Source organism: Petaurus breviceps, unplaced genomic scaffold (genome assembly GCF_028583685.1).
Source record: "Petaurus breviceps papuanus isolate PSGF00001 unplaced genomic scaffold, PetGlider_PUasm1.0 90879, whole genome shotgun sequence".
In the NCBI taxonomy this organism is placed as follows: domain Eukaryota; kingdom Metazoa; phylum Chordata; class Mammalia; order Diprotodontia; family Petauridae; genus Petaurus; species Petaurus breviceps.
In genome coordinates, this window is record NW_027187368.1 from 14,352,673 (window position 1) to 14,375,149 (window position 22,477).

At 40.2% G+C, this 22,477-nt stretch overlaps 1 long non-coding RNA gene across 1 annotated transcript; it reads right to left on the reverse strand.

Annotated features, from left to right (window-relative positions):
• Window positions 1-485: 485 nt before the first annotated feature.
• On the reverse strand, window positions 486-14,634 carry LOC138150541 (uncharacterized). Its single transcript, XR_011165584.1, has 3 exons — window positions 14,608-14,634; window positions 6,540-6,590; window positions 486-1,172 (listed from the first exon to the last, which is right to left on the reverse strand). It is a non-coding gene; the product is annotated as an uncharacterized lncRNA (long non-coding RNA).
• Window positions 14,635-22,477: the final 7,843 nt, after the last annotated feature.

The window sequence follows — 22,477 nt, forward strand, 5'->3', positions numbered from 1 at the left end:
ACCCCATCACATTCCTACAACATAACCTGTTCAGCCATTTTCCAATTAATGAGCACTCTCTCAGTTTCCAATTCTTTGTGACCACAAAAAGGACTGCTATAAATATTTCTGTACATAAGTTCTTTTCTTCTTTGTGCTATCTCTTTTGGGGGTATAGACCCAGTAGTAGTAACCTTGGGTCAAAGGGTATACACAGTTTAGTAACTTTTTGGGCACAGTTACAAATTCTCCAGAATATCTAGAAGAGCTCATAGATCCACCAAGAGTACGTTAATATATCTATTTTCCCATAACCTCCCTAGCATTTATCATTCATTTTTATATTTTGTCATTTACTTGAAAATTTTGATAATCCTAAACTTGAGTGTCTTAAATTTTTTGTCTCTCATTTCTTTTTTTTTGCTTTTTGGAGGGCAATTGGGGTTAAGTGATTTGCAAAAGGTCACACATCTAGTTTTTGTGCTAAATGTCTGAGGCCGGATCTGAACCCAATCCTCCTGAATCCAGGACCGGTGCTGTATTCACTGTGCCACCTAGCTGCCCCCAAATGCTATTTCCCTTTTGTTTTTTATCTTTTTTTTGGAGGGAGGAAGGTAGGGCAATTGGGGTTAAGTGACTTGCCCAAGGTCACGTGGCTAGGTTTAAGTGTCTGAGGCCAGATTTGAACTCAGGTCTTCCTGACTCCAGGGCTGATGCTCTATTCACTGTGTCACCTAGTTACCCCTCTCATTTCTTAAAAGTACAATAACCAACATCCTTTTGTGATGGATAAATACATAACTTGTTTGAGTGAATGAAAAAGATTAAGAACTTACTATTGTAGACTAAGAACTGAGTATACAAAGAGAAAATGAGAGGTTCTCAAGGAGTTCAAACTGAAATAGGGGGAGATAACACATAAAAGAAAGTTCAGATCCTGGGCAGATAGAAAGGCCCAGGGGTCTTTAGGTTAGATAAGTAGAGCAGATGACAGGGCCCTGGACCACAGGGTACAGAGGCAGGGTTGATGGTAAGACCTGGAAGGCCTGAGGAGGCAGTAGCAGGGCAAGATGGTAAGGCCTGGTGATCCTCCATTTCATTGGTATTAATGAAGTTATTGATTTCCATCTTATCCAAGCTGTGTGAGTAGTCAAGCAGATCAGGTGGGTTCTGGGTAGTCTGGGGTCAGGGGCCTACAGAAAGGACAATGGTTTGTACCAAAAGATAGGAATGAATAAGGAGCTACATACAGTTTTTCAAGTTTTTATAAGAGGGGAACAACTTTATAAAAAAAAATTACTACTTTAAAAACAGTCAATTAAAAGGAAGGTTCTTTGCAAAACTGTGTGACAATATGAAGACTGAATATAGAGCATTTTTATCTTATTTAAAAACATACTGGCTTTTTCATGCCAAACTATTTTAAAGGATATTTGAGCTAAAAGAAGAAATTGTCACTGTGATATTAATAAGGATGAAACAAATTCATTTATAACAGAATTTTCCTCTTGAAATTTGATATTTGGTGAATTTTTTAGCTTTAAATAAAAAAGTGCAGAGTTCTCAATTAAAGCTCTGATTCTGAAAAGATAAAGTAACTAGATTTGTGACTGGTAAGTGTTATAGACAACAAATTTACAAAACAGTATTTTGATGTTTCCCAATTTTAAAAAGTACTTGTATCATAATTGAAATAGAAGAAATCACTTGACTGGTCTATAGAAGCCATTCCATTTTGTTTTAAATGGGACCTAGATATTTATTGCCCCCTCCCCAACTCCTTTATTTGGCAGATTGTGATATTACAAAAAAAAATCAGAGTACCCTATACCATACTTGGTATATGGATACCTCTCAACGACAACAAACAGACAAATAAACCAGTACCACAAACACCAGAACACCTAAACGACTGGTTTCCAACCAATAGACCACAACTCAGCTCATGGAGATACCACTGAGTTATTATAATGAAGACCTAAATAGTTCTAAATATGGATGGAAAAGGAACCCATTTACTATGAACAAATGATTCATTTGGTTTTACTCCACTTGAACAAGCACAGTTAATAGATTTGTCTTGTGATAGGAGTTTGAAACAAAAGCTATGGGTGATCAGAGTCTGTTGCTTTATCAAACAAGCTGATATAAATTTTACTACTATCTATGTTCTCTGTGTGTGAGATGGAGTTTTCTGCAGTAGGTATTCTAAAGATAAATGCTGGTCTTGATTCACGATAGAAAAAGAATTATTAACAGCAATATTGTCGATGACACCATACAAAAAAGCCCAGCTAGCACATTAATAATACTGTTATTGTAGTTATTCTTTTTATGTTACAAAACTAGAAATTATTTTTATCAATAAATATTTTTGTATTTTGCATTATTTTATTGTACATTTAAGATGTGTGTTACTATTATTATTAAAATTGTTAAATTATTAGCTTTATTTGAATAAAACGAGCTAAGAACATTATTTGTGTAACTTGTTTTAAGAAAAGTAGGGGGGGGCTGACTGAACAAATTGTGATGTATGGTTATAATGGAATGCTATTGTACTATAAGAAATGACTAAGATGGTTTCAGAAAATCCTGAGAAGACTTATGTGAATTTGATACAAAGTGTATCAGGAGAATATTAAGTACAGCAACAGCAGTGTTGTATGATGATTAACTGTGAATGACTTAGCTATTCTCAGCAAAACAATGATTCAAGACAATTCCATAGGACTTGATACAAAATGCTATCTACCACCTCCATGCCCAGAATACTCTCCTTTCTCACCTCCACTTCTTAGTGGAATCTGAGTGCAGATTGAAGTATAATTTTTTCTCTTTCTTTATTTTTCTTGCTTTTTTTGCCATGTAGCTAATACAGAAATGTGTTTTGCATGATTTCACATGTATAATTGCTAAAAGTATTTCTAGCCTTCTCAATGGGTGGAGGAGGGGTGGAAAGAAGAGAGAGAATTTGGCACTCAAAATTTTTTTAAAATGAGTATTAAAAATAAATAATAAAATTTAAAATGCAAAAAGATCTATTAAATAAAGAAAAGGGGGAATGATAATTTTTAAAGCTAGGTATCACTACCTAAAAGTCTAGAAATCATTAAACTAAATGATCTTTAAAATGCCTTCCATCTCTATATCTTATGAAATTATGACAATAGCTAGAGAGAGATTTCTACAAATCTCTTACTCTAATCCTTTAAAAATCCATGATTTTGTCAGTATGACTGTTCTTTGCATGAATATAGATCCTAATCCCTTCATGCCTTAAAAGTTAGTTTTCATGACTTGCTGTGTTCCAAAATTGTACATAGGCAATTATACATTCTCAATTTGGTATTCAAAGTCCTGGCACCCTCCTACCTTTCCAGTCTTTTTACCTTTTTCCCTCCCACATATCTCTTTGATCTAGTGACTGGGCTGGCACTAAACCTCCTAAATCTTCCTCCAACAAGAAACTCCATCTTCCAACTCTGGGCATTTTTTTCTTTTTTTCCTTTTTTAAATAGTATTTTTTTCTAATTATGTGTAAAGACAATTTTTAGCATTCATTTTTACAAGATTTTGAATTCCAAATTTTTTGTCCTACCTCCCCTCCCCTCTTCCTAAAATGATAAGATATTTTATATAGGTTATATATGTGCAATCATGTAAAACATATTTCCATATTAGTCAACATTGTGGAAGAAGAAAAAGTCCAAAAGGAAAAATAAAGACAAAAAAAAAGTAAGCAAAAATAGTATGTATGCTTTGTTCTGCATTCAGACTCCACCAGTTCTTTCTCTGGATGTGCATAGCATTTTCCATCATGAGTTCTTTGTAATTGTCTTGGATCATTGTATTGTTGGGGAGAGCTAAGTCATTCATAGTTGATCATCACCCTATGTTGCTATTACTGTGTATAATGCTTTCCTGGTTCTGTTCATTTCACTTTGCAGCTCTGGACATTTTCATTAGCTATTCTCTATGCCTAGAATAGTTTCCTTTCTCACCTCCACCTCCTGGTTTTCTTGGTTTCCTTCAAATCCTGGCTAAAATCCCGAGTCGACTTCAACAGGAAGCCTTTCCCATACTCTTAACATTAGTGTCTGCCCTCTGTTCATTATTTCCAATTTATCCTGTATATTGCTTATTTGTACATAGATGTTTTCATGTTGTCTCCCCCATTAGACTGTGGGTTCCTTGAAAGCAAGATGTCTTTTGTCTTTCTTTGCATCTCCACTGCTTATCACAGTACCCAGCACATAGCTGGTGATTATCAAATGCTTATTGACTGATTGATGAAGTGTCTTGCCCAAGGTCAGGGAAAAAGAGAAGGGATTAGAACAGGTGTCCCCTGCCTTCAATTGTAGTGCTCTCTCTCCATCTAGTCTCACCCATTCTTTGCCAGATAAGGAAAAGAAGACCCCAGGAATTAAGGAAGGTAACTCAACAAAATAACCAAAAAGAATTGGTTTTTGGGTTTCTCTAGGACCCCAGCAGTCTCAGCCTACCCAAAGCTTTTACTGGCTTATAGTTGCAAGATTCTTTGGGTCCAGCATTTTGGGTTACTTCAAAGCTGAAATAGACCCCATGAGAGTCCATGAATCATAGATTTATCTCCCTCTTTATGAAGTAAAAGCCAATTAGGAGTTAAATCTGTTTACAATGTAGGGGGAAGGAAAGGGGGAGAAGAGGGTAAATCTCAGGAACAAACCTGACTAGCCCATCAATTCACCAAATTAACCAGCTGGTTTGACTGTGCCTCCTAATCGTCATCTAAACAGATAAAGACACCCACCTCTCCTTGACAGAGAGATGGGGGCCACAAAGACAGCGTTTTGCATTTATTGTCAGGCATGGCCACTGTATCAAATTTTTGCTTAGTTGGTTTTGTTGTTGTGTGGTTAAAAGGGAAATTTATGATGATGACGTAAAACAAAAAACATCAGTAAAACTTTTTTTTCATAGAATCCTCTAAACCAAGGGATTTTAGGGACTAACTAATCTAGTCCACCAAATTTTACGTTAAGTTAATTGAGGCCCTGAGAGGAGTGCTTTGTGTGACTAGACATGACAAACTTAACTTAGAGATCCCAGCTTTTTCTATTATCCTGCAATGTGTCTCAACCTTTCTGGACCTCTCTCCTTCCCTGTCAAATAAGAGTTGGGATTACAAGAGGGTTACAAGAGGCAACAGATATAGTGGAGAGAGGACCGAACTAGGTGGAGACAACACATATCCTTAGTCTGTTCTCTATTGCTTGAGATAATAGTCACTGAGCAACAGTTTCCTTATCTGCAAAATGGGATTCATAATCCTAGAGGCAGAAGGCTGGACCAAATGAACATGTGTGGTACCTTCTAGCTCTGAGATAAAAAATCTTTGGGTTCTGTTTGTTCTATGATTCCATGACTTTAAAATTTTATAAGGGTGGCTAGGTGGCACAATGAATAGAGCACTGGTCCTGGAGTCAGGAGGACCTGAATTCAAATCCAGCTTCAAACACTTAACACAAAAAACTAGCCATGTGACCTTGGGAAAGTCACTTAACCCCTTGGCCTACCTTCCCCTCTCCAAAAAGAATTTGTAGACATCTAGAATTTGTGAGTCAGAGTGACCATCTGTGAGACCCAGTCTAGCCTGTGCTCCAATAGGCAGATAGCCCCTTTAGAGCATCCTAACAAGTGGTTATCTAGCCTGTGCTAGAAAACCTTCAGCAAGTGGGCATCTACAGCTTCTCCAGGCAACTCACTTCACAATAATAAATTGTGAGCTGCAGTTTTGGGGGATGTGGTCCTGTGATTTCACTGGTGTAGCAAACTCCAGGTAAGAACTTGGACTCTGGGTTTTTTTGTTTTTTGGAGGGCAATTGGGGTTAAGTGACTTGCCCAAAGTCACATGGCTAGTAAGTGTGCCAAGTGTCTGAGGCTGGATTTGGACTCAGGTCCCCCTGACTCCAGGGCCAATGCTGAGCCACCTAGCCACCCCTATAACTTGGACTCTTGACTGGGACCACAAGAGTTTAAATGATCTGCCCAGGGCTACACAGCCAATATGTTTGAGATGCAAGACTTGAGTCCAGACCTTCCTGACTCACAGAGTAACTAACTTTCTGTCCATTACTACTTTCTCTAACTTTAATTAGATAATATTAATTCATCTCATTGATGGCTCCATTTTCCTAGGTTAAGACTGTGCATGAGTTATTTTCAGTGATAAGAGCTCCCCCTGGGAGGATTTGTAAGGGGAACTTACCTGCTTGATTCCAATTCAAACACTGCATTCACTGTTGGACTGTGGGGGAGTGAGGGGGTGGGGACAGATTGATGCTGGTTTATGTTGTTTTCTTAGAGATTTGCTCTCAGAGTATCAGGGGTCCAAATTGGATTGAACCCTTTGTTGTTAGCTGAGGCCCTTGGAGAGGCTCTGAAGGTGTAAGAAAAAGTGTGGGAATAAGGAAGTTGGAGAGGAGGAAGCATTTTTGCTTATCCTGTCGCTGCCTCTCCCCATATATCTTCCCCATTTCTTATAGTGAATTAATTAACTCATTCATGCATTCATTTACCTGGAAGGTTTAGAGAAGACTTCTCGAATAAGACAGCACCTGAATTGGGCCCTGAAAAATGAGAAGGACTTTAACAGACAGAAAGATAAGGGTGGTGCTGGAGTGGGTGAGTGTTCTAGTAAGGGGGAATAAATAGTTAGAAAGCAGAGTATATCAAGGATGTCTTGACAGTGTAGGCTGTAAAATGGGAATAAATAATAGCAACCCTCCCCAGGCTTGTTGAGGATAGAATGACATATTTGTAAAGTGCTTTAGAAATTTTTAAGCATTATATAAATGCTAGCTATTATTCCTCTATTATTCACTACAGTAGGCTGCCTCTCACTTAGTAAGTCATTAATCTCCCATCTTCCCCCATTCTCATCTTGCACCTATCTTCTCTCTCTCTCTAACTACATGGAGAACTGATGGAGGGGGGGCCAGTGTCTTAATGATAATTCACATTTCTATAACACTTTGAGACTTATGAAATGCCTTCCTCTCAATGCTCCTGAAGAGGTGGTAATAATTACAGCAAGGATTTACATAGTATTCTAAGATTTGAAAGGAGTTTTCATATATTATTACAAAGGAAATATTACAAATATTTTATCCTTACAACAACCCAAGGGTGGAAAGATGCTATTATTTTTTTTTTACATTTTACATTTTACAGATTTACCTTCACTTGCTTTCCCACCTATCACCTCATTCAGAGATCAGCTAATCTGTCTTTTTTTTTTTTTAAAGCAATCGGGGTTAAGTAACTTGCTCAAGGTTATTTCTGGGTGTGGTGCTGAGTATCTGAGCCCGGATTTGATCCAGGTCATCCTGACACTGGAGCCGGTGCTCTTACTCGCTGAGCCACCTGGACACCCCTAGTCTGTCTTTTTGCAGATAAGAAAACTCAGGTCCTGAGAGAAGTGACTTTTACATTTTACAGAAGAGGAAACTGAGGCAGACAGTGATTAAGTGACTTGCTCAGGGTCACATAGCTAGGAATGTCTGAGATCAGCTTTTAAGTCAGATCTTCCAAGTTCCAGGTCCATCATTTCATTCACTACACCACCTCTTTGCCTCTGGTAGAGAAATAATTATTATCCTCATTTTAGCAATGAGCAAACAGGCTCAGAGAGGATAAAAGATTTGAGAGCGTGGGAGAAGGGTGGCTGGAGGTCAAAAGAGCACTGGGTTTGGGCCCTGCCCCTGATACTTGCAGGCTTGTGATCATGGATGAATCACCCTCATTTTCCTTTTTCATGAAATGGAGCAAGCCATGCCTCTGGTCCCTACCTCATAGGGCCTTTGTGGGGATCAAATGCAATAAAAGTGTCTAAAGTGCTTTGCAAACTTTAAAATCTATGTTAATGTCAGCAATGATTATTCTTGCCCAAGGTCACACAGTAAGTGACAGAGCAGGGAATTCTTCTGACTGCACATCTAATTTTCTTTCCACTACACTGCATGCTCTCTCTCTCTCTCTCTCTCTCTCTCTCTCTCTCTCTCTCTCTCTCTCATCTCTTCAACACCATCCAGTTGTTGAGAATGAGCCACTACTAACTATGTACTTATTTCCTGATGCTTGCTCAGTGTATACTTGAATCTCAGCAGCCAGGATGGCCCGAACACTGGGAGTCAACAGGCACCAAGACTTCTTACTGTAGGAAGTGAGTGCCTTGAATACTCATGGGGTCTTTTTGTGCAGATGCAGCTGCCAACTGTGCCAGAATCAATCTAAAACTTCGCAAAGAAAGATCTGGCTCCAGCTCTCTCTCTGGGAGCCCATTTTATAAAACAGACCATTCATGCATGGGCGCCAATGAGGCATGGTGATTCCTCTGGAGGAGTAACCAAGACAATAACCCCTCCTCACATTCCTGTGGCACCTCATAGTTTACAAACTGCAGGGCAATGGGAGGCTCACTTCCCCCTCCCTGTGACTGTTTTTACATTTGTCGAGCCAGGGTGAAAAGATGTGTGCTATCTATCACACAGGGCTGTTAGGAGAGAAGCACTCTGGAAACTTTCACTTGCTTTCCCACCCATCACCTCATTCAGAGATCAGCTCGTCTGTCTTTCTACAGATAAGAAAACTGAGGCCCTGAGAGAAATGACTTGCTTAAGGCCATTCAGATAGTGACAGAGTTTGAGATTAGGACCATGGGCTCTTCCTTCCCTGGTCCAGCCACATTATTGTGTTCCTTTCATAGATGAGGAGTTGAGGCTAGATTAATTAAATGGCCACTAAGCTGCAGAGCTGGGACTACTGCAATGTAGATCTCCAGATTCTCTCAGTCCTAAACTCACTCCAGTCTTCTATGCCTTCACTGCTTTACCAGGACTGCTGCTCCCCTCCCCCATTCTTCTCCCTACACATATACATAGTACAACCTTTCAATGAATTGTAATGGATTCATTGCAGTCACCTAATTCAATTTCATACCTACTCTGTATATTTACTGGCAGAACATCTTCATTTTTTTATGCCGGTTTGGTCAGTCCAAAAATAGGAGTCCAATTATTTCATAGGAAATGGACCCTTCCAGAGGGGGGTAAACAGAGAAAACATCAGATACTTTTTTTTTTCCAGAAAAGTTTGTTGTTTAAACTAAGTCTAAGCTATTTACATGGTCTCCTGTTACACAGTAAGGAAGGGGACCACAGGACCTTCCCCCCCCAATCTGACAGGACCACTACGAGAGGGTGTTTACTAATGAATAAATACCCAGTGGCCAACTAAATGCCAGATTGGCTCCAGGGTACTCAGTGGATGGTATCACAACACTACTAGAGCTTTTTGGAGAATGTAGGAGTGAGCCTGCCCAGGACAAATTTAATCAGGAAGCTTTCCTCCTCCTTATCTGGATGGCTGCCTTTGGCTATAGATGAAATGGGACAGCAAGGGGGTGGGGGGGTGGGGGGGAGGTGTGTGTGTGTAATGAAGGAGCAAAGTTTCCATAGTTACAATACAAGCCCTGAGGAATCCTAATTGGTACCTGGCACTTGGTGATTGGCCTGGACCTTGTAAATGGAGTCACCTTTTAAGTTTCTTCTTGGAATCCTTCAAGCCTCTAAGCCTGTACCTTGGAGGGTCAAGCTCAGACTAGAACTTTCAGAAAGCAAGCACTCAATAAATAATCATGGAATCAATGAATCCATGCAAGTTCTCAGCCTGGTATTTATCAAGCAATAAACATTTATTAAGAACTTACTATGTGCCAACCATTGTGCTAAGCTCTAGATATACAAAGGAAAAAGCAGAAACAGTCCCCACCTTTAAGGAATTCACATCCAAATGAGGGAGTCAACATATATGTGTAACCTGGGATTCAAGCCTGGGGTATTTTACTTGCTGCTGCTCAGTTATGACTCCTAATTTGTTGGAAAGAATAAAAAGCTAACACATGGCTGTGTGACTGAGGTACAGGGAAGAGAAAGAAAAAGACTTCTGCAGACATGAATGGGAAGTCAGCTCCTCAACAAGTCCCTGCTTTCCAGCTTGCCTCCCTAGAGACTTCAGGGAATTTCCCCTTCAGGGAGATCAGGGCCTCTCAGTTGAGTGATATCTTAGTCAGTTTCTATCTAAAGAACTCATTCACTCTTGTGTATTTTCTGGTCTATTCTAATATGTAGAACTTCTCCAATTTCTGTTTGCTATCTACTTGGATAAATGAGTTTGCTTGCTATTCACTCTTGTGATGGTATTTTGTGTAACTAGCATTTAGGGGGAAGGAGTTGAGCCGGTATGCATAAGCTAGAGGTAATACCCCTCCCCCCACCCATCCACACACACACACACACACACACACACACACACACACACACACACACTTAGGGCATGGTGACTAAGGAAGCTAGCATTTTTGTTGCCTTAGAACATAAAAAAAAAATTCTCCTAAACTGCAATATTTAGTGGGGACAGATATTATTATAGTCTGGTACCTCTGCTCAGAGAAAAAAAAAGTCAGCTCCATGACTCCTTCCATTCTTTCTAGGAAGGAATCAAAGATTCCATGTGGACATATACAGTTTAAGTGAGAAACACATATCATACATGCAAATCAGAACATATAAGTTAACCATAGACTAGTCGGAGGAGATGGTGCTAGCAGCTGAGAGGACCAGGAAAAGGTCTTTTGGGAAAGATGACATTTGAGATGAATCTTAAAGGAAGCCAAGTATTCTAAAAGTCAGAAGTGGAGATGGAGAGCATACCAGGAATGGATGAGCCAAGCAAAGACAAAGAAATGGGGGTTAGAGTTTCATTGGTGAGCAACAGCAAGTTGGCCAAAATGGGGTGGATCATGGATTGTGCAGAGGATCAAGAACATACCAAGATTGGAAAGAGCTTTAAATGACAAACAAAGGACTTTATTTTTGGTCTTGGAGGCAGTAGGAAGCCTCTAGAGTTTATTAAGTGGAGACGAGGAAACATGGTCAGGTCTATGCTTTAGGAAAATCACTTTGATATATGTGTGAAGGATGGGTTGGAGTGGGAGAGACTAGAGGCAGGGAGAAGACAATATTTCATGTGAAAGGTGATAGGGGCCTGAATTTAGGGAGTAGCTATGTGACTGGAGAAAAAGAGACATAATTGAGAGATGCTGTGGAGAAGGAAATTATAAGACTTGGAACTTGATTAAATGTGTGGGGTGATCAAGAGAGATGAGTCAAAGATGATGGGAAAGAGATGGGAACCTGGGTGATTGGAAGGATATTGATGCCCTCCATAGTAATAGGAAATTTCAAAAGAGGTAAGGATTTGGGGGAGAGTTTCTGGATTCCCTAAATTCCCTGATTTTTTCCTCCTTGATAGGGGATCCTACCCAAGGTAAGTCTGGAGAGTTGCCTAGGTCCTTTGGAAAGAGAGTAGCCCACCTGAAAGTGAAAGAGTTTGTCTTGACCATGTATATAGTGGCAAGTCCTTAAATTTGCTGTCAAGATAAATAATACTAGTTTTATATGTGTTTAGTTAGCCTGAGTGGTTATGTAATAGCTGAGGGTCCTTTTCCTTTTGGCATGGAGACCTAGATATAAATCTAATTCTGATATTTTCCCAGTGGAAACCCTGGGTGAGGACATAAGTCAAAGAGGTTTTAGAAAGGAATCCCTAACGATCGATGGAATCTAGTCAGTATTGAATTTAGATCTATGGCTCTAAGTCATGGATTACTATAAAATGAAGAGCTTGTACTAAATCATCTCGAAGATTGCTTTCTATTCTGAAAATCTGCAAGTCTAGAAAATGTCTGTCCCATGAAGACTCACTAGTCCCTGAAATATCTCCCCACCCGTTTGTTGTGGTTATTCCCTATCTACTATAGCAGCAAAGGCCTGTTGTTTGATATTTAATGTATGTATATAATGTAGTTAACACTGTTTAAAATTAAAAAGATGATGTCTAAAACAAAGAAAGGTACACAAATCTTCATCATACCCTGAGAAAAAGGTTTCAGGCTCCCACGAAGGACCTCATTCAGTGTGTGTGTGTGTGTGTGTGTGTGTGTGTGTGTGTGTGTGTGGTGAAGGAGTGTGCAAAATAAGCAGCTTCTGTCCCAACATGCCTCATGCCCAAATGCCCCAAGCAGCCAAGATCCCAGAGTCCTCTCCCCTTTCTCTGAGGATGTTACCTCTGCCTGTGTTTCCATTGTTCCTACTCCATGTGATTTGGTGGTTTGTTTGTTTACAGCATTCCTTTCTCCAACTCTATACTAGTCTCTTCATCCTTTCGGTATCTGGGTTTGTTTGTCTCCTGGATGCACTGGACTGTCTTTTTAACAATCTGGAAGCAAGCCTCTCACTCTTCATCCTAGGTTGCTTTCTTTCAGATCCTTTTTTTTTTTCTTTTTTGAGGAGGAAGGTAGGGCAATTGGGGTTAAGTGACTTGCCCAAGGTCACACAGCTATTTTTTTTTTGGTGTTAAGTGTCTGAAGCTGGATTTGAATTCAGCTCCTCCTGACTCCAGGGCTGGTGTTCACTGCACCACCTAGCTGCCCCTTCCTTTCAGATTCTTAGAAGAATCATTTATACCTCATGGAATTATCACCTGGTGTGGCTGAATTTTTGCAGTTAAATACCTCATTACCTGGTCCCTTTTCTGCAATTCATTTTGTGGTCAACCAACTTATACACACATACATTCTGTTTTTTTCCAGATAGACTTTAAGCTATCTGGAAAGGGAGTGCAAAAATGGTGCCTAAGCCACATTTGTATTCTCTTAGCACTTAGGATAGTCTCCTAAACTTACTTCAAAGGAATTGTAACTTCATAATTGAGAGCACTCCCTCTATAAGGTAGGTTATAGCTCCTTCTTCACCTGAGTAGAAGCTCTTCCTGAGTTGCCATGGTTGAAAAAAACTAATCACCTGGCGGCCATCATTGCAGCAACGAGGCTCTCCATAATCTTAGCTCAGTTAAACCCAAAAATACTTTTTAGACCCTTAGATGACTGATATACAGAGCCCATATCCTGAGTCTTTTCAACTTGGTAAGACTTAACCAGAACTTGTGTTTCACTGACCTTTGAGAACCTAAGATCCCCTCTATATTAGGAGAAGACCTAAGAGAAATACTTTAGAAGAATTTTACTCCAAGCATCCCTATAGCGGACATTGATGGGATCTCAGAAGACATCTAGTCTACCTGAACAACCTCCCCCCAAAGTGACCACCCACTCTCTTCTTGAGGATCTCCAGTGAAGGAAAATCCTTTTACTTCTTAAAAAAGCCCTGTTGACTTTAGGAGATCTTTAATTGTTAGCTGTCACAGTGGGTAGGGTGCCAGGCCTGGAGTCAGGAAGACTCCTTTTCCTGAGTTCAAATGTGGCCTCAGACACTCACTAGCTGTGTGACCCTGGGACAAGTCACTTAGCCCTGTTTGACTCAGTTTCTTTATCTATAAAATGAGCTGGAGAAGGAAATGTCAAACCATTCCAGCATCTTTGTCAAGAAAACCCCCAAGGAGGTTACAAAGAGTTGGACAGGACTAAAAATAACTGAACAAGTTGTTAGGAAGGTGGTCTTTATGTTGAGTTTAAATCTGCCCTTCTTCAATTTCAACCAGTTGCTCCTAGATCTATATTTCATAACTAAGTACAAATTTGATTGTTCTTCCTTCATGAGATCTTTTTAGATTCATGAAGATGATTATAACATCTGTATTGTCTTCTACTCTCTAAGGTAAGCGACTCCATTCTTCTAACCAGTTCTTATATAGGGCAGTCTCTATTTCCTTCATCATTCTGGACATTCTCCAACTTGTTGAAGTCCTTCTTAAAATTGCCCAAAATTGGACATAACGTTCCAGGTATGTCCTGACCAGGGATGAGTACAATGGGATCGTGTCTTCCCTCATTCTAGATAGGACCTTTCTCTTCATGCAGTCCAAGATTGCATCATTAATCTATCTATCTGTCTATCTATCTATCTATCTATCTATAGTTTTCAATATCCACTTGTATAAGATTTTGAATTCCATATTTTTTCTCCCTCCCCCCCTCTCATCCTCCTCCCCTCTTCCCAAGAGGACAAGCAATCTGATATAGGCTATACATGTACAATCATATTAAACATATATCCACATTAGTCATATTTTGAAAGAAGAATCAGAACAAGAGAGGGAAAAACATGAGAAAGAAAAGAACAAAAAAGTGAAAATAGTCTGCTTTGATCTGCATTCAGACTCTATAGTTCTTTCTCTGGATGTGGATAGCATAGTCCATTATGAATCTTTTGGAGTTGTTTTAGATCATTGCATTGCTGAGAAGAGCCAAGTATATCAAAGCTGATCATCACACAATGTGATTGCATTAGTTTTTAAAATGATATATTATTTTGTTGAACTGTTTTAAATATAAAAGCATGCCCCTTTTAGACTTAAACTGAAGATTGGAAGAGGAGGGAAGAGTACTCCAAAAAACAGAGATTGAAATGTAAAAGGCAAAGCCCTTTCTCATATAAGGAAAGCATTCCATACCTCCAAAACGGTCTGAAGCTTAAATTTCTCTTGCTTGGGTAAGAAAGCTGGCAAAGACTATGAAATTGCCCCAGGTTACAGACTTCCTCTATACCTTTGTCCTTAGCCACTTACCTGCTCAAGACCCAACAGGAATCTGGTGAGTGTAACTAGGGTGATCACTATAAGGGTGGGGTTCCTCGTCGAGGGAACCCTGATCTGGGACAGAAGGACTTGCTGAACAAGAAAAGCTAGACCTCTCCTACCTACTGCTTGGAGGTGATAAACCCAGCTCTGAGGCCTTAGGTATCAAAGAGGAGAAGTTTCTGCCAATTTTACACTAAAGGTCCAGCAGTGCCAGGCCTGATTAGAAGCCAGCTCAGTAGCTGAGCAACCTAGTTGGCCCACCCCAGCATTATCCCATCCAACTGAGGTGTTACCTTTTGCAAGGAGCCAATTAAGCGGATCTTTGGAGAGACTTGTCCATTACCATCATCATGTCCTGCAACAAACTTCATGCCTTTCCTTACAAAACCCTACTCTTTGCACTAGGACTTCTAATCCCTTGACCCCTCAGTTCTCTCTTAGGCCATCTCCCTTGCGGTAGTCACTTTTTCTTCTTTTCATTAGCTTGACTCCTTGGTGAAAAAATGCAACCCTACACCTTTTTCTCCTCCAATTTAACATTGACCAATTAATCTATAGTATTGATGGGCTATAGGCCCTGGAAACCCTCCCCCTCCCTACTTTCTCACTTGGTCAAGTCTCTGACATTCACCTGAGGCATTGACCCATCCCAGTAATTCTTTCAACTGGCCTTTCATTGTGGCCTTACCCTAGACCACCAGTCCTTAATTCCGTCTAGACTCCTTCCACAAGGCCTAGGTCCCTGACATTCGCCTGGGGCACCTGGCCCTTCTGGGTCCTTCTCTGTTACCTCCCAGTCACTCCAGACTATTTGGCTACTCCTAGAGCCTTCCCACAGTCTTTCTGTATATAAGATCCATCTTTCCCCCCATTAAATTGCTCAAATTCCTTAAGAGTCTAGCCCATGGCTCAGATTCAGTCTGCCTTGCTTGTCAATACAAGTGTCACAATAGAGCAGATTCCTAAAATCTCACCCACCCCAACAGATGTTCTAATAACCTTGTCTTTGGCTGAAAGAAGGCTTCAGTAAAATTCATTCAAGGCAGGACCTGCGTCGCTATTTTGGAGTCCTAGCACCCCTAGACCCCAACAGTATGAAGAATTTACTCTTCCTGTGTTTGAAGATCAGGACATGTGCCCATCTCCAGACTTGGGACATCTTCTCCTGTTCTCAAGTCACCAATAAGCATTTGTTAAGTACTCACTATGTGCCAAACACTATGCTAGGTACTGGGAACACAAATACAAGTGGAAAGAAAGATAGTCCTCACCTTTAATGAATATTTCTGATAGAGGAAGATGACATATAAAAGGAAGTTGAAAAGGAGGGAAGAGGATGGTAACCTGCTTGGGTATTTTAGAGAAAGTCCTGGGAGAGTCAGGACTACAGGCCGCAAAGGAATGGAGCCATGGATGAACTGGGCATCCTCCTTAAAGCTGAGATTCTGGGAGTAACCAGCCAGTCAAGGGAGAGGTTCTGGGGGTGGAGGATGCTTCTTGTGTATGAAATACAGGGATGAAATAAGCCTCCAGGCTGAAGAAGGTTCTAGGGCATTGGGGAGAGTTTGGGGAGAGGCAGGAGGGCAGTATGGAGAGGAATAAAGACACATGTAACCTGGGTGTCCTTAAAATGGAAATTCCAGAATGCAATGTCCTTAGTGCCTGCTGGAGGCTGCTTTTTTAGGGTCTTATGTCTATATATATTTGATTCTGTGTCTCCTATGCAGCTCCATGATTTTAAAGTCAACAATAATGGCTCAACAATCAGGATTTTCAGTCATTTCAGAGCTTTGGGATAGAGTTTGTCAGTACTTGAGCCCAGTGAAGTATATTTTGCCATATTTTCTTATTTGGGGTTTTCAACTCCACCATTTTTGTTTTGTTCTTTTTAGTCTGAAGACTATTCTTAATAAAGAATTATTTCAATACTTGAATGATTTGTGATTTCACTGGTATGAACACTTCTTTCCAGCACAGCTTTCAGCCCCTCTGTGATGTAGTAGAAAGGTCTTAGAGGGTTTCTGTGACTGAAAATTTCATCACCCTGTAGTCAATCTGATGATGACCCTCCTTAATGAGGTTGGTTGGTGATCAACAGTCATATCAAGTTACTCCAAGCCTTTCCATCTTGCCAAGACCTTTCAGCTTGCTAGGTGAATTCAAGAAGCATTTATTAAATTTGTACTGTGTGCCAAGCGCTGTGCTAAGCTTTGGGGATACAAAAAAAGGCAAAAATAATCCTCCCCAAGGAGCTCAAAATCTAATCAGGGAGACATGTAAACAATTATGGTTATGCAAGATATATATAGGCTAGATTAGAGATAATCTCAGATAGGAAGACACTGGCATTGAGGGACAGAATTATTATTATTATTTTGCTTTTTGGAGGGAGGAAGGTAGGTCAATTGGGATTATGTGACTTGCCCAAGGTCACACAGCTAGTGTTTTGTGTTAAGTGTCTGAGGCTGGATTTGAACTCAAGTCCTCCTGACTCCAGGGCTGCTGCTCTATTTACTGTGCCACCTTGCTGCTGCACCAAGGAACAGAATTCTTGAAGAGATGGGAGTTGAGCTGAGAACTGAAGGAAGCCAGGGAAGACAAGAGGCAGAGATTAGGAGAAAGAACATTCCAGGACTGGGGGACAGTAGTGAAAATGCAGAGAGTTGGGCAGTGGAGTGTCTTGCACTTGTTTTTGTTCATTTGTTTCAGTCATGTCCAACTCTTTGTGACCCCATTTGGGGTTTTCTTAGCAAAGATACTGAAGTGGTTTGCCATTTCCTTCTCCAATTCATTTTACAAATGAAGAAATCAAGGCAAGTAGGATTAAGTGACTTACCCAGGGTCACAAAGTTAGTAAGTGTCTGAAGCCAGATTTGAACTCATGAAGATGAGTCTTCCTGACTCCAGTTCTGCAGCTCTATCCACTGCACCACCTAGGAGCCCCTAGTATATTGTAGAGAGACAAGAGCAAAATGGTCTAGTGTCACTGGATCACAGAGCATGTGGAGGAAAACATACTTGAAAGGTAGGAAGGGACCAGATTGTGAAGGGCTTCAAAAACCAAACAGATGGTTTTATATTTGATCCTGGAGGGAACAGGGAACCATTGGAGTTCATAGGGAAGTGACATGGTTAGACCTGCTTTTTAGGAAGATAATTTCATAGCTGAATGGAGGTAGGTGTGGGGAATCTGTAGCCTTGAGGCTACATGTGGCTCTCTAGGTCCTCAAGTATGACTCTATTCTGTAAAGTTTGGATTCAGTCAAAGGGACACACTTGAGGACCTAGAGGGTCACATGTGGCCTCAAGACAGCAGATTCTCCACCCTTGAACTAGAGTAAAGGAGACCTGAGACTGGGAGACCAACCAGTAGGCTATTGCTATGTTCCAGGTATGAAGTGATGAGCTTCTGAAACAGGGGTGTTATATGGTGTTAGAGGCATGAAGGAAGCATATATGAGATATTAAAAAAATATAATCCTCAGGACTTGGCAACAGATTGGATATGGGTGGTAAGAGAGAACAATGAATTAAGGATGACACCTAGGTTGCAAACCTGGTGACTAGATGGTGGTACCCTTGATAGTGATAGAATAATTAGGAAGAAGAAAAGATAATGAGTTGGACATGTTAAGTTTGTGCTCTGTTCAGAGAACTTTTGACAATCACAGGTTACCTCTGAGCCATGATAAAACTTCAGAATAATATTTTGTAGCCAACAGAGAAAACAGAAATAAAGGAGCTGAATAGCTCTGCCTTCTTCCTCTCTTCTCCTTTATCATGTTATCTCCTCCAGGTCCTATCCTTTTTCTGATAAAATCTATCTCTTTTCCTCAGCATTGCAACTAAAGAGAACTTTCTTTTTTTAAAAAAAATTTTAATAGTACTATTATTCTAGTTCCATTACATATCAAGAAAGTTTTCAACATTCACTTTCATAAGATTTTGAGTTCCAAATTTTTTTCTCCCTCCCTCCCTCTTCTCCCCCCTCCCCAAGACTGTATTCAATCTGATGTAGGTTATACATGTACAATCATATTAAACATATTTCCACATTAGTCATGCTGTGAAAAACAAATCAGAACAAAAGGGAAAAACCAAGAGAAAGAAAAAACAAAACAAAACAAAAGGTGAAAATAGTATGCTTTGGGGGCAGCTAGGTGGCGCAATGAGTGGAGTGCTGGCTCTGGAGTCAGGAGGACCTGAGTTCGGATGTGGCCTCAGACACTTAACACACACAAACAAAAAACTTAGCCGTGTGACCTTGGAAAAGTTACTTAAATCCAATTGCCCTCCAAAAAGCAAAAAAAAAAAAATAGTATGCTTTGGGTCTGTACTCACATTCCATAGTTCTTTCTCTGGATGTGAATAGCATTTTCCATCAGGAGTCTTTTGGAATTGTCTTAGATCATCGTATTGCTGAAAAGATCCAAGCTTATCAAAATTGATCACTGAAAAATGTTGCTGTCATTACATTCAAGATTCTCTTGGTTCTGTTCACTTCGCTTTACATCAGGTCATGTAAGTCTTCCCAGGTTTTTATGAAATCTGCTTGCTCATCATTTCTTGTAGCACAATAGTATTCCATTACAATTGTATATCATAGCTTGTTCAACCATTCCCCAATTAATGGGCATCCCCACACTTTCCAATTCTTTGCCACAACAAAAGGAGCTGCTATAAATATTTTTGTACATGTGGGTCCTTTTCCCTTTTTTTTTTTTGAGGGGGGAAAGTAGGGCAATTGGGGTTAAGTGACTTGCCCAAGGTCACATGCCTAGTTTTGTGTTAAGAATCTGAGGCTGTATTTGAACTCAGGTCCTCCTGACTCCAGGGCCAGTGTTCTATTCACTGCGCTACCTAGCCACCCCCCTTTTCCCTTTTTTAAAAGAGCCCTTTAAAATAATTTCTCTTCACATCCATAACTACTCTCAACTCATTGTGGATATCAATGTTCCTAACACTGTTTTTATAAATTCATGCCACAAGAATATAGACTGCACTCCAGCATAGACCAGATTCAAATTAGTCAGTTAGTCTATATATATATATCAATATATATCTATATATAATATATTATTATAATATATAAAATATATATAATATATAATACATTAAATATGTATTAACTGCTTACATGTACCAGGCCCTGTACTCTGGAGGCTCTGGAGGTAAAAAGAAAGCAAAAGACAGCCCCTGCTTTCAAGGAGCCTCCAGTCTAATGTGGGAGACAATAGGTAAACAACTATATACAAACAAGGTATATATAAAAGATAAATAGAAAATGATAGACAGAGAGAAGGCAGTAGAATTGAGGTAGATCTGGAAAGGCTTCTTGTAGCAGATGGGAGGGATTTTGGCAGGGTCTTGAAGGAAGCTGGGGAAATTAGGTGGAGATGAGTTGGGAGAGCATTCCAGGCATGGGGGACAGTCAGTGAAAATGTTCCATGGAGTGTGTCCAGAAATGTTTGTTGATTGATTGAGCCTGTGCAGGCTGAAACAGAAAAAATTTTTCTCACCAACTGGATTGGATCCAGGCATTAGGCCAATAAAAGGCCAAGCAACCCTGTAGAGTTTGTATTTATCCTGTTCTAACTATCTAAGTCAGTGTGGCAGGACCAATTAGCAGTTACTTTCCTGAAGGAATTTTTTAGGGAAGCATCTAAGCTGTGAAAATGGAAACCATTAGCTGGATCCCTTCCACTAGAGCCTTTGTTAGAGATAGGTAACTTCTCCTGGAAGGTGAACATCTGGCAATTAGCCAGAACAGACCCATCAAGCAGGACTGGGGGCCTGGGCCTCCATCCAAACTCCATTAATGTGAGCATTTTATTTGTTTTTAAAAGATGCTTTGAGATGCGATTTCTTTTATAGTTCCTGATTTAGTAATCATTTATTTAGAAGCCTTTCCTCCAACATCCTTGAACCTCACCACTTTCTCCTCAGTGATATTGAATTACCCTTAAAATAGTTGCTTTAAAAAAGAAGTCAGGAACACTGCTCTCATCTTTAGCCACAAAGGTCTATATTTTTTGTATCCCACTTAACTTCAAAGTAGTATTGAACGTGCCATACAATCATGGCATATGATTAGAAAAATGACAAAGATAGAAGGGATCTTAGAATATGGAACTAGAATGTAACAGATGAAAGGGACCTTAGAACATAGAATATGGAATATTAATTAACACTGGAAGGAATTCTAGAGATCCTCTAGCCTAGGCCTGCCATTTTACAAGTGGGGAAATTGAAGCCTATAGAGAGGAATTGACTTGGGCAACTAGAATTCTGAGATCCTAATTTTTTTTTCTTTTTCTTTTTTTTCCTTTTTGGAAGGCAATTGGGGTTAAGTGACTTGCCCAAAGTCAAACAGCTAGTAAGTGTGTCAAGTGTCTGAGGCCGAATTTGAACTCAGAACCTCCTGACTTCAGGGCCAGTGTTCTATTCACTGTGCTACCTCGCCATCGCTGAGGCTCTAATTCTTATCTTTTTGGGGGCAGCTAGGTGGATAGAGCATTGGACCCAGAGTCAGGAAGACCTGTGTCAAAATTTAGCCTCAGATACTTTTTACCTGTGAGACCCTGGGCAAGTCACTTAATCCTATTTGCCTCAGTTTCCTCATTGGTAGAATGAACTGGAGAAGAAAATGGCAAACCACTCCAGTATCTTTGCCAAGAAAACCTCAAATGGGGTCATGAAGAGTCAGAAATGACTGAACAACAATAACAATAAAATCTAACTTCAGGGTTCTTTGAAGTCTCTGTAGGGATAATGGGGCATCAAAAGAGAGATCTTAGTGGCTCAGCTGCCATTCTTCCACTCTGTTCCCTGAGACCTCAGTACTCCTACATGTGGCAAAAGAGAACTAGACATTGGTTTAGAAAAGAACCTGCTGGTAGTGGCCTTCCTTGGGATCAAGTAATTGTCACAAGAACATGGACATTTTCTTTTTTTTTTTTTTAAGCAATCAGGGTTAAGTAACTTGCTCAAGGTTACATGGCCAGTTATTTCTGGGTGTGGTGCTAAGTATCTGAGCCCGGATTTGAACCCCAGGTCATCCCGACACTGGAGCCGGTGCTCTTAGTCGCTGAGCCGCCTGGCTGCCCCTGAACATGGGCATTTTCATATAGCAGAGCTGAGCTTAATGATTAGTTGGAGTGGCTAGCCTTCAGTTGGGGAATGGTTAAAGGAATTGTGATTCGTGGCTATAATGGAATGTTCTTGTAATACAAGAGATGATAAATTTGAAAAATTCAGATAAACATAAATTTATATGAACTGATGCAGGGTGAAGCTAAGTACAATTAGAAAAACAATACACGTGCAGATTTAAACAGAGGACAAGACTCAATGTTGGCCTCAGAGAAGAGTTGGGTTGTTTTTTTTTTTTAGGATCCAAGTGTTTTCCTACTTTTGTTTGAGAGATATAGGGTTATGGAAATGGAATGTTGCATATCCTTTTAAAAGGATCTGTCTCAGCTGCCTTAGGTGAGCTCTTGTTGTATCTTTGTTCCAAGAGAAGGTCTGCTAGGTGGGGGAGGGGGCAGGAAAGAATAGGTTGTGCCTTATAAGGTACCAAGTTAGTGTGTGCTGTACCTAAAATTTCACTTTTACAGATCAAGTCCCTTTGATCCTGACCTGCAAATTCCCTCAAGTAGAAGGAACACTGTTAAACAGGTTATCAGCAATTAACACCTTGGAGTGACTGAACCTATCAGCTCTCTCTCTCTGTCTGTCTCTCTGTCTCTCTCTGTCTCTCTGTCTCTCTCTCTCTCTGTCTCTGTCTCTCTGTCTCTCTGTCTCTCTCTCTGTCTCTCTGTCTCTCTCTCTGTCTCTCTGTCTCTCTCTCTGTCTCTCT